The sequence below is a fragment of the Adiantum capillus-veneris genome, chromosome 2 (genome assembly GCF_014529385.1).
Source record: "Adiantum capillus-veneris isolate H3 chromosome 2, ASM1452938v2, whole genome shotgun sequence".
Lineage (NCBI taxonomy): Eukaryota > Viridiplantae > Streptophyta > Polypodiopsida > Polypodiales > Pteridaceae > Adiantum > Adiantum capillus-veneris.
In genome coordinates, this window is record NC_140932.1 from 152,968,869 (window position 1) to 152,981,790 (window position 12,922).

The window sequence follows — 12,922 nt, forward strand, 5'->3', positions numbered from 1 at the left end:
TGCAGGTGGTCGAGGTCGACTAACATGTCAAGAACCTCTTGAATTCTTGAGTGCCATATGCTTCAGGCTGTGAATTTGAACTAGTTGCAAGAACCGCTTTAGAGAGAAAGTGGCGGTTAGAGCACGAGAAAGAAACTTCGCATCATAACCGACTCATTGTTTTGCTTTGAGATTACTGTAATTCTCTCCCATGTCGATTAGGACACGCACAGCAGGATCGCCAAATGTTAGGGGCACACAACCCTAACAGGTATTCAATGCAGGAAACATGCAGTTTACAGGAATCAGGAACAGTAAACTGAGTATTCGTACACAGTACTGCAAAGTAAATAAGCAAAGAACACCATAAGGAAGAGGAAAAGAGACTGCCATCATAGTATATTCATCATCATCACCCAATCACAGAGTAAAAACAGCAGTACGAGAGTAGGAGAGAGAGAACTGCATCGACAGCTATCCCAAAACTGCCTCACGCCATCAGATACCATAAGGCACATTCACAACTACCCAAAAATATAAGTACTAATGTCCACATATCCCTAAGGTTCAAAAGTTAAAGGTCTTAGTTACAGTTCAAAATATAATATCCTGAATACCCTGAATGCCCTGACAGATCAGGCATTAACACGGACGATTCAAATGCTTGAGAGACCACAATTCTCAAATATTGCACAATAAACATATGAAAAAAAAGCCACAGTTACAAGGTCCAATGAATTGCAAGAATTCTATAATATATTGGGTACTTCAATGTGTAAATTTTGCACAAATTCATGAAGGTTTTACCAATTATGAGAGCTCTGCTGCCTTCAGCTCACCGCTTGCTGTTAGCTCCAGGATGATATGTCGCACCCTCCTATTAGTTCACCAAGTTGTGGATAAGTCGGCCAGTTGACATACTTCTTCATACCTTCTCAAACCTCATTATCACTAAGAATATCAAAGGTACCAAAAGATATACCCTCCTCTTGTAGTATGCTCACCACCTTGGAGTTGAAGCCACAACGCACCGCATTAGAAGAACCTTTCATGAAAAGCGTAGCGGGCGATGAATTTATCAAACACTTTAGTCTACTTTCAAGACTTTCTTTATGGACCACGCCTTTCTCCATCAGTAACTCCTTCAGTTCCCCGCTCTTCTACATCCTAGTATCTTAGCGACAATATCACAGCCACCGATGAATTCACCAGCAATATACAATTGAGGGTATGTTGGCCAGTTAGAAAAATATTTGAGACCTTGCCTGATCGCCTCATTCTCTAGAATATCAAAGCTTCCAATTTCGACGCCAGTATCTTGCAGAATCTCTAAAACCTTGCGGCTGAATCCACACCTTGGCTCATTGAGTGAGTCAATATCGACGCCTTGCGGCTGAATCCACACCTTGGCTCATTGAGTGAGTCAAAACCTTGCGGCTGAATCCACACCTTGGCTCATTGAGTGATCCACACCTTGGCTCATTCAGTGAGCCCTTCATGAACAACATTACTAGCTTGGAGGCAACAAGACTCTTTAGCTTTTCTTGCAAAAGCTCACCCTTTCATGCCTGCCTCTGAGTCATTTGCAGACATAACATAACCATTCATCTTACTTGCATCTAATTTCCTCTATTTCTGATGTCTTCTTCTAACATTACTAGCTTGGAGGCAACAAGACTCTTTAGCTTTTCTTGCAAAAGCTCACCCTTGCATGCATGCCTCTAAGTCATTTGTAGACATCACATAACCATTCATCTTAATTTCCTCTATTTCTGATGTCTTCTTCTAACCACCTCTAGGGCCTGTAAGCTCAGATACCTTTTGAGCCAATTCAGTTGGGTTGGCGCCCTCCAATTTATTTACCAAGACGCCATTCTTGAACAAAACAAAGAAGGGAACAGCTAAGACATTGTAAGCCTCTGAGAAATCCTGTGTCTCTGGTGCTTCAACCTTAATTTGAAGAAGTGGACGGTGGGATTGTCAAAGCAAAGGCGGGACACCATGACGCCCAAAAATGAAGAGCAGCCAAGCCCTTCTACTGCAATACCTCATCCAGCTCCGCTTTGCTACGTGAATCCTTGAGTGCTGCAGCCATCTTCCAGCTCCGTGGACTTCTCAGAATCGCCCTCCTCTCTCTCTCTCTCTCTCTTTGAAAAAATGAACTTGTTTAAGAATGAAGTTCTTGCAATGGAGACTTCAATTGATTATGATCCCTTCCAGTATCACGAAACCTTATCGCCCTCGAATGAAGAAGCAAAAAAACAACTAATACAAATGCTTCCTTTTATTAACTCGATTCGGCTAACTGACGAAACCAAAGAGAAAGTAGCTTCAACAAGGCCAAATGATCTCTATTGCAAAGCATGAAGAGGCAAAACTCATCTTTTGGCCAAAACCATCAGGAATTAGGCCCCTATCCCACCAAATAAGCGCCTCCGAATCTCAGGAAGCTTCTGCTTAAAGATCACTCCTAGCCTGGCATCCAGCGTATTCTCACAAACAATGCGCCCATCTTTTGATGCAAGAGTGTCCAGGCCTCTTGGGATCATGTGCAGGAGGTAAAAACTTTTGATTATCCACATGAATGTGCACATGGTCAAACATTGGCCTTCTCCATGTACTCATTCTTTGCATCCTCTAAGACCTCGCAGATGTGATCCACGTCACTTTCCCGACAGAGGGACAATAAAGATGGCTCTTTTAATCGAAGTAAAGCCTGAACAATCAGGTCTTTCAAAAGCTTTCTATAGCTGTGATGATGATGATTGACAGATGCCAATTGCTTCTCAGCAGCCTCTTTCATGCCTTGCACAAGATCGTCTTGTGCTTGTAGAACTTTCAAGCGAGAAGCATTCAGTTGCATGAAATAATCTATTCTCTTGCGTATCTCTAACTGCTTCTGTTGGGGTATAAAGCCCAATGTGGTCACCCAGGTAAGTGGGCGGGCCGCCAGGTATGTACACATATTCTTTTGTAAAAACCTAATAAGAACTCACTATGCTCTACACATTACAGTAGAGCGAGCTCACCATATCGTCGTGCTCTTCTTCTCGCACTCTCTCTCGCGTCGCACTTCCGCTCGTACTCCTTCAACTCGTATCAGAGCTCAGATCGAGGCTCGGGGCAGCACTGCAGGAGGCTAGAGTCACCAGCTCATATTGGAGTGAAATTCAACAGGCAAAGACACGGCCCCAAATCTTGTGGGAGGCCACGTAGGGCTTGGCGTGCTCAGAATTTCATTCTGAGGTCATCTCGGCCACCGTTCGGCTTCGACAAAGTTCTGTGCAGGCCATTTTCGACTACGTGGTCTCAGCGGGTGCAGATCCGACTCTGCAAATTTGGGTTTTTCGGCCTACGACTGTAGGTGCTGAGGATATCGACACTCCCAGAGTGTTGATTTGTGGTTGTTTACACATCGAAGGATGGCTCACAGTTCTTGGAGGCGTGTCACATACGACACGGGCGCATCTGCAGAATCTGAAGCTTTCTTGGTTCATTTGACATGTTGATATTGGTTCAGAGGTCAGTTTACAGGGGAAAATCTGCCGAATTTTCCCCAGAAAAGCAAACTACTGTGAAGCGTAGCTATGGCTGGATCACATGACACTGTTCTTTACAATATCAAGAAAATGGATGGAACCAATTTCCCATTGTGGAAGAAGCAGATTTGGCACGTGTTGGTACAAAAGAAGCAGATAAAACCTATAAATCTCAAGGGGATAAAACCAGAAGATATGGACGAAAATGAATGGAGCGAAATGGATGAATTAGCACTTTCTACCATTATGCTGACTTTGGCAAAAAGCGTTTACTTCAATTTAGCAGACGAGATGTCGGCTTATCAAGCATGGTTAAAGCTGAGTGATCTTTATGAGAAGCAGAGTGCAGCTTCACAGGTATACTGGCTTAAGAAGCTTGTTGACTTGAAGATGACAGAAGGGACACCTATGTCCAATCATCTGAATGAATTCAACACAATCTATAGTCAGTTGTCAGCTCAAGGTGTCAAGTTTGATGAACCTGTTAGAGCTATGTTCCTGTTGATCACATTGCCGGAAAGTTGGGACACTTTTCGCACAGCTTTGAGTAATTCTGCACCTCCAGATGGTTTGAACATAGCAGGTGTAGAAGGAAGTCTGCTTACTGAAGAAACCAATAGAAAGACAATGGACAAAGGCAAAGGAACAGCCTTAGTTGTCAGGGGAAGGACCAAAGAAAAGTACAAAGGTGGAAAGAGGAATCAGTCTCGTAGCAAGTCCCGCAGTGCTAAAGGCAAGAGTGACATAGAATGCTACCATTGTGGCAAGAAGGGTCACATGAAAAGAGACTGCAGAGAATGGAAAGCAGAAAAAGGCAAAGAGAAAGCTGAAGACCATGGTGAGAAGAACAAGTCCTCAATGAAGATTCAATAAATAAATGTGACAAACACTGTTGCAGAGGATGATAGTCTAGTGTCAGGAGACATCTACTTCTTGAAGAATACAATGGACTCAGCTCTTCTTACAGCATCTGATGGAAATGCACTGAGTGACTGGATTATAGACTCAGGGGCATCACTTCATGTGTCTCCAAACAAGGAGTGGTTTACCTCTTATGTGACCACTAAAGATCATGTTCGGCTAGGCAACGGGCAGACATGTGAGATCTTAGGTGTTGGAGATGTTCAATTGAAGTTTCAAAATGGCTCTTCTTTCACACTGAAGAATGTGAGACATGTTCCCACAATTTCAAAGAGCTTGATCAGCACAGGTTTACTTGATGATGCTGGCTACGTCACCACTTTTGGACAGAACATGTGGAAGATATCCAAGGGTTTTATGACAGTAGCACATGGAATAAAGTCTGGAGGACTTTACATGATTTATGTATCAAATGTCTGTAAAAATGTAATCAATGTAACCGAGCAGCCGAACGTTTCTTTGTGGCATAGCCGGTTAGGACATATGTCCAAGAAGGGAATGGAAATCTTGTCTCGTTCTGGTTATTTGCCTGGCTTTTCATTTAATGATTTTGAATTCTGTGAACATTGTCTGTATGGTAAGCAAACACAGCAGCCACATAAGCATAGAAGCAGTAGAAGAGATACACAGTTGGCACTTGTTCATAGTGATTTGTGTGGACCTATGCCTAACCTATCTCTAGGGGGAGCTTCTTACTTTATGACATTTATAGATGATTACTCGAGGAAAGTATGGGTTTACTTTCTCAAGCACAAGGATGAAGCGTTTAGTGTTTTCAAAATGTTTGTGACACTTGTGGAGAATCAGAGTGGCAAGAAGCTTAAATGCTTACGCACTGACAATGGTGGAGAGTATGTTTCAAAGGCCTTTCAGGACTTTTGTGAGTCAAAAGGTATAAAACGTGAACTTACTGCTCCTTACAATCCTCCTCAAAATGGTGTTGCTGAGAGGATGAATAGGACCATACAAGAGAAGGTCAGAAGTATGTTGTCTAATGCACAACTGCCAAATGGGTTTTGGGCTGAAGTTGTATCAACAGCTGTTCATCTTGTAAATAGATCTCCTAGCAAGGTTTTGCAGAAGGATTCAGTGCCAAAGATGGTATGGTCAGGCAAAATGCCCTCATACAAGCATCTCAGAGTCTTTGGCTGTGAGGCATATACTCACGTTCCAAAGGAATTTAGGAACAAACTTGAGCCAAAGAGTAGAAAGTGCATCTTTCTAGGCTATGGTAGATGGGGTACAGACTTTGGGATCCCGAATCCAGAAAGGTTGTCCGCAGCAATGATGTTCACTTTAATGAATCCAAATATCATTCTAAACCAGAGAGGGTTGAGGAGATTAGAAGAGTTGTCTTCCAAGAAGATGGACCTGCACGTGCAAGACAAAATGTCAGGGCTCAAGAGGAGCAAGGACAGGATAGAGTGGAACCACAAGTTGTGGCTGAGCCTGAGCCACCTATTGTGCGTAGATCTGGACGTGTCACGCGACCTCCTGATAGGTTTGTTCCATCTATGAACTATGTCATGTTGACTGATTGCAATGAGCCTTCATGTTACAAGGAAGCAGTGCAAATGAAGGACTCCGAGAATTGGCAATTGGCCATGCAGTCAGAGATGACAGCTCTGCATAAAAACAAGACATGGAAGCTAGTTAAATTACCACAGGGCAAAAAGGCTCTACCTTGTAAATGGGTTTACAGGTATAAGATCACCGCTCATGATAGTCAGCCAAAGTACAAAGCAAGGCTTGTTGCCAAGGGCTTTAAGCAAGAACAAGGCATTCACTTTGATGAAGTCTTCTCTCCGGTGGTCAAGATGACTACATTGAGATGCTTTCTTGCATTGGTTGCCATATTAGATTTGGTGTTGCACCAAATGGATGTCAAGACAGCGTTCTTGCATGGTGATTTAGATGTGGAAATTTACATGCAGCAGCTAGAAGGGTTTGTTGAGAAAGGCAAGGAAGATTGGGTATGCCAGTTGTTAAAGAGTCTTTATGGCTTAAAACAATCACCGAGGGCATGGTACCATAAATTCCACAAGTTTATGCTTTCTCAAGGCTACAAACGTAGTGAGTTCGATCACTGTCTATATACAAAGAAGGCTAAGGATGGTAGTTGGCTGATCCTTATTTTGTATGTGGATGACATGTTGATTGCTGGCAAGCACTTGGAAGAAATTTCAGCTTTGAAGTCAAAGATGGCAAAATCTTTTGACATGAAAGACATGGGTGAGGCAAGTCATATACTTGGTATGCGCATTGAGAGAGACAGATCAAAGAATTTGATTTGGTTATCTCAAATAGAGTATATTGACAAGGTTTTGCAACTTTTCAATATGGAGAAGGGAAAGGCACTGAGTGTTCCATTGCCACCATATGTGAAACTTAGCAAACAAGATTGTCCTTTGTCTGAGGAAGAAAAGGCTGAAATGGATAAGATTCCATATGCGTCTGCAGTGGGTAGTTTGATGTATGCAATGATTGCTACTCGCCCAGACATTGCATTTGCAGTGGGAGTAGTAAGTCGATACATGTCAAACCTAGGCAAGAAACATTGGGAGGCAGTGAAAGGAATATTGAGATACCTGAAAGCTACAAAGAGTATGCGTATATGCTATGTGAGTCAGGAGTTAAGTGTAAAGGGTTTTACAGACTCAGATTATGCAGGTGACTTAGACAACCGAAGGTCTACGTCAGGGTATGTCTTTACATTGGCTGGTGGAGCAGTATCATGGCGTTCTAGATTACAAGATTGTGTTACTCAGTCTACTACAGAGGCTGAATATGTTGCAGCATCAAAGGCATGCAAAGAATCAATTTGGCTTAATCGACTAGTAACAGATTTGGGAATCAAAGAAGAGATGCATGTGTTATATTGTGATAGTCAAAGTGCTATACAATTGGCTCGCAATCCAGTTTATCACTCAAAGACAAAGCATGTGGATGTGAAGTATCATTTCATCAGGGAAATGCTCGAGGATAAGCAACATCAGCTTGTCAAAGTTCACACCACAGAAAATCCTGCTGATCTACTTACAAAAGGACTTCCCTCAGAGATCTTTGCGCATTTTCACAAGCAGTTAGGTGTAGGGTAGTACATCTCTTGTATGTTAGCTTGTATAGTAGCTTCTCTCACACTTAAAGTACCACATTGGACTTTAAGTGGGAGGTTGTTGGGGTATAAAGCCCAATGTGGTCGCCCAGGTAAGTGGGCGGGCCGCCAGGTATGTACACATATTCTTTTGTAAAAACCTAATAAGAACTCACTATGCTCTACACATTACAGTAGAGCAAGTTCACCATATCATCGTGCTCTTCTTCTCGCACTCTCTCTCCCGTCGCACTTCCGCTCGTACTCCTTCAGCTTCTTTTTGCGTTCATATTCCTGCTTTATTTTTCGCTTCTCTGCTTCAACAATTTGAAGCTTTTCAATGTTGAATTCCTCTTCAGCAGAAACAGCAATTTCATTAGCTTTCTCTTCCGCTTCCTGTTTGATGAAGCGGACCATCTGTTGCACTTTCTTGGAGACCTCTGCATCGTTCATCTTGGCTTAAACCCACACGATCTCTTCTACGTTGTCGAACCAGTCAAAAAAAAAACTCTTTGAAAGAGCACGCTCTTTCAGAGAGTTTTTTTTTTTCGACTCAGAGAGAGAGAGAGAGAGAGAGAGAGAGAGAGAGAGAGAGAGAGAGAGAGAGAGAGAAAGGAGGGCGATAGTGATAGTGATGTTGGTGATAGTGATGGTGATGCTCGTGCATACATGAGCAGCATTGCTAATGCTGAGGCGGAGGAAGTGGGGCGCAAATTAGCGGCTGGGGTAGAAGGAGGTGAGGAGGCCGAGTTGTGGGCCAAGAAAAGAAATCACCGTTACAAGAAAGGGTACAAGAAGAAGGGCACAGGAAGGCATGGGTGGCGCAGGCCACCCTCACTAACTCAGCAAGCTACTTCGTCCGAGCATGTCTTCTGTCCGATTTTTGGTTTTGAATAAATAATACGATGTCTGCACTTGGGTATCAAAATGTGTTCTTTGTTGTAACTATTTTACCTTGTAATTTTTGGTGTAATTTTTGTCTATCTTGCCTTTTTGTAAGGAGAAATGTTCATCTTAAGGGTGTTAATGCTCCTTCTTTAAAAAACAAAATGAGAGAGAGAGAGAGAGAGAGAGAGAGAGAGAGAGAGAGAGAGAGAGAGAGAGGGAGAGAGCTCTTTTGTACCCTAAATTACTGGCAATCACCGGACATGGTTCGAGATAGGCTTACAGTGCAGACAGAGGATTCACCAATGCGCTATCGAGGAATGTCCATGGAGCGTCAATGATAATGAAAGAGGAAGGACCATTAGCGGTCTACAAAGGTTGGTTGCTGTTTGTTATTGGTGTCATCCGTATGTGGGTTTGAATATTGCGGTATATGAATCACTCAAAGACTGGTTGTTGAAGAGGAACATAGCAAGCAAGCTAGAAAAGAATGTTGATTTGAACGTCCTTACAAAAATTGGATGTGGAGTAGTAGCACGTACAGTGGGCCAGACCGTGGCATATCCACTTGATGTGGTACTGAGGAAGATGCAGATGGTGGGATAGAAGGATGCCTCCTCTGTCATCATTGCGGATGGTCAAATAAAGGCACCGGTTCAGTACACTGGGATGATTGATTGGAAGACTGTTCACAATGAAGGCTTTGGAGCCTTGTATAAAGGCCTGATTCCCAATTCTGTCAAGGTTGTTCCTTCTATTGCTTTGGCGTTTGTGACATATGAGGTGATGAAGGATCTTCTTGGAGTCAAATTCCAAATATCAGATTAAGCAATTGTAAATGGACAAACGATTTGAAAGCACATTGGCCGTAGTACTAATTTTTAAGAGTCTCTAATTTTTTAAAGAAGGAAAATTTAAATGATAAGTCCGGGTGTGTGCTAGTAGCGGGGGGGCAATCACTTTTACTCTTTTAATACTGAAAATCAAGAAAGATACCGCCAATTGCACGAGCTACCATTCGTTGAAGCCATTAGGGCTACCAATTGCAGGAGTCGGTAGCTGCCATAAGAACACGTAAAGAGGCGGTAGCAAAGACATGCGTAGAGGAGCTTTTGTGGCCCTTCGCGGACGGATCTCAAAGTGTGGTTGTGCTCTGCAAGGAAAAAGCCACAGGTGCTCTTATGGTCTACAAGATGAACTGGGTCCATGCCTCTGCAAGTAGACGACTAAAGAGTACAAAGTCTGCGGCCGGTGAAACCAGCTGCTCTCACGTTCATGCCGCACTAGAAGTCCACGGAAGGAGAAGGCTAGTCCATTTTTTTGTTGGGGGCTTTTTAAGCCTCAAACAAAAAGCTGCGGGTGGTGGGACGGTTAGCCCATGCTTCTTGGTTCTGGTCAGGGCAGGCAAAGATCAATTCTTGCATAGTTTTGCTTCGTGTCGTGAGGTAGTACTACTTCAAGTATCTTGGCTGGAATAATCTACAAAGTATCTACGTAATAAAAAGAGAAACGACCCAATAGATAAGTGTGGGTGTGCGCTAGTCTGGTGCTTTCATATCGAGAGAGAGAGAGAGAGAGAGAGAGAGAGAGAGAGAGAGAGAGAGAGATAAAGAGAGAGAAGTGTGATTTAGCAGCGACGCCACTCCGAAGGTCTCCTTTTGCTGCCTCTACCCATCTCCAACAGAAGTTTTGAAATCTTGCTTCGCAGGAGCGCGTGCTACTTCAACAGTCACGACAATTCTTCACATTCGATGCTTAATTGGGTTGGGGAAAACCTACTCAAGCCGCAACACCAAAAATGATTGTGCGACAAGAGATTAGGTCGGGCTGCATCAACATCCAGAAGCTCTCCTTGTGACAGAGTACAAGGTCGCATGGTGCACGACAGCACATATATGTTGATCCTACAGCATGCACAATCTCCACCTCCTCAGCCTCTTCCCTTCCAGCCTTCCCTGCCCATATATGATCCCCTCCTCCTCTCTCTCTCTTTCCCCTCCATCTCTCTCAATCTCTCTAAACAAAATTCCACACCGACGCGAGCTCTTTCAAAGACTTTTTTTTTAAGAGATTGAGAGAGAGCGAGGAGAGACAAAGAGAGGGGGAGGGGTTTAAAAAAAAAACCTAAGTTTAGTGTAATCCCACTTGCAAATTTTGAGATTTACCTCTACATTTTAAATTTTGAAAAGTGAGAAAACCTACAAAAAATCTAGAGAAATTTAGCGTCATTTGGTGTAAAAACCTTCAAATTTAATCAATTTACCACTAAAATTCTCATAGTGAGGTTTGCCAAGTTTTCTGAACATTTCTTTTTCGAGCATTGGCCCTACACGTACGTGAAAGAGTTCGCGTCTCTTTCAAAGAGATTTTTTGAAGGGTTTTGTTTATACTATATAGTTATTGAAAATGACGACGATTGAACTTTCCTTGCCCAACTCCTTCAAAACCAAATTTGTCAATGATTAGGACCCTGAGATTTACCTTTCCTAGCCAGCACAATTTTTTGAACATGGCACAATGTTGTTTGTTGTAGAACAACCAACCTCCCTGTTACCCCTTGGAGGGGGTCACCTTATGGGGTGCTAAGGACTGAGGCCTGGGCCACATCATTCTACAAGAGGACAGATGTAATGCTAGACTATCATCCATTTGAATTGTTATGAGGCATTGATGGACGTACAGCTCTCAAACAATAGAAAGAGTACAAAAAAATTGGAGGTCTAAGCCGCATTAGGAAAAGCATTTCAAAGGAATACAATGACAATCATACACCATGGCGCTAAGAAGTGTATTCAGCATAGGGGCATCACATGTTGGGTGAGCAATCTCGGTCGAGGCATAACGGACAACTCAAAAGACTAGGAACCCCGAGCAGTCTAGGAGCTTTGAGCTATGCTTATATAAACATGGAAAATTTAAGAGAAGGTTTTTACACTAAATCTCTCTAAAGTTTGTAGGTTTATTCACCTTCTACTTTGAATTTTGAAGATAAACTCTCAAAATTTGTAGGTGAAATTACACTAAACCTAGCTTTTTATCGATATGGGTAGGTGAAAGAGAACTAGCATGTGAACAAAGTTGTCATAAGAAAATTATTCGTAGCTTTATCGACCTTGCATACTCTTCTATCAAAGCACTTTGTATAAATCCCCCCCCCCCTCCCCGCCCCGATAGAAGGCTACCTATGATGGTGTGATCCAAACTTTAATATATACCATGATGTGGATTTTCTCAAAAGAATAGTCTCATTTCAATAATAGAAGTATTTTCAAGTTTCCACCGTTTTCTCTAGAGTAACTTAGAATTCATAATATGTTATCGTACATCAACCCACAATAACTTGAGGTAGAGCAAGAGAGAGGAGAAGAAGAAGCATAAGAAGAAGTGAAGAGAAGCTCGAGCTCCCAGACTCTCCTTATTCATGAGATTTGTTTGAGTGGCAACCACCTTACTCTTTTAGTGTAAGTCCCGTGGTCCTACATGTAGGGAGGTAGGAATAGGAGATCTATATCCATTGGAATCATGGTGCCACTATTCCCAACAAGGATCAATGGTGGTAGAAATGAGCTTCCAATATATGAGGGCAACTAGAAGAATATTAACATGCCATCGTATGGGTTCCAATTGTTCTAGCCCATCAAAGGAAACATTCTACCAAAACCTTGTTCAAGGGGTTTTTTTGGTCAAAAAATTGTGGTCGTTTTACCATTAAAATTAGGTGTAATCTTGTTTTAGTTTTTTTTTTTGTGCTTGAAGTCACCTAAAAAATCTTGTTTGGTTTTGTTTTGTATTGTGTGCCTTGGCCATTCTTGCTCGTTTTAGGGATTGCTCGAAAAATCTCGCTCGATATTTGAGATTCCTCTAATGCCATCAAGGTGTTTAACAAGAAGTTAGTGAAAGTTTAGCAAGACAAGGAGACATAGGAATGCATGAGTACACAAACGGTAGGGCCAAATCATATTTCAAATGCCTGACACCCTACGCATTAGAGCTAATCATGGAAAAGATTCTATACGTGTGACTCAAGCAAAGGGAGTAACATAAAGTATGTTGACAAGTATGGACGCAAATATGAGCCAATCCTTCTTAGGGATGTAGAAAGAGAGATAACTCCAAAAGTGCTGACACATGCTTATGAATAGAGGCTACGGCCCATACAAACCCCTAGCAATTCTAAAAATCCCTTCACAGATGATCACGACACCACATCGCATAGAAATAGGCAACCATTGCACAACCCTTAAGACTAGCAAGAAACACCGTTGTCATCGCAAGCATGGCTCCAACATTATGCAACATCAAAACAAAACTCAAACAAAGGTGGTTATCAAGAATGCAAAATCTAGTAGAGATAGGGGGGGGGCACATTGAGAACGAGAGCGAAGAGAGAGGGTTCAAAGAGAAGAACAACCACCTGCAAAACTTGCCAGGAATTATGGATTAGGATCACCCCTAGGGGCGGAACCCTTACAAACACTTAGACCAGAAAGACATGATAGAGGAG

The 12,922-nt window shown here is 42.5% G+C and overlaps 3 pseudogenes; 1 reads left to right on the forward strand and 2 right to left on the reverse strand.

Annotated features, from left to right (window-relative positions):
- Nucleotides 1-789: 789 nt before the first annotated feature.
- On the reverse strand, nucleotides 790-2,074 carry LOC147463872 (monothiol glutaredoxin-S17-like; annotated as a pseudogene).
- A 60-nt stretch (nucleotides 2,075-2,134) lies between these two features.
- Nucleotides 2,135-8,019, reverse strand: LOC147463873 (V-type proton ATPase subunit E3-like; annotated as a pseudogene).
- A 665-nt stretch (nucleotides 8,020-8,684) lies between these two features.
- On the forward strand, nucleotides 8,685-9,246 carry LOC147463874 (mitochondrial adenine nucleotide transporter ADNT1 pseudogene; annotated as a pseudogene).
- The last annotated feature ends 3,676 nt before the right edge of the window (nucleotides 9,247-12,922 follow it).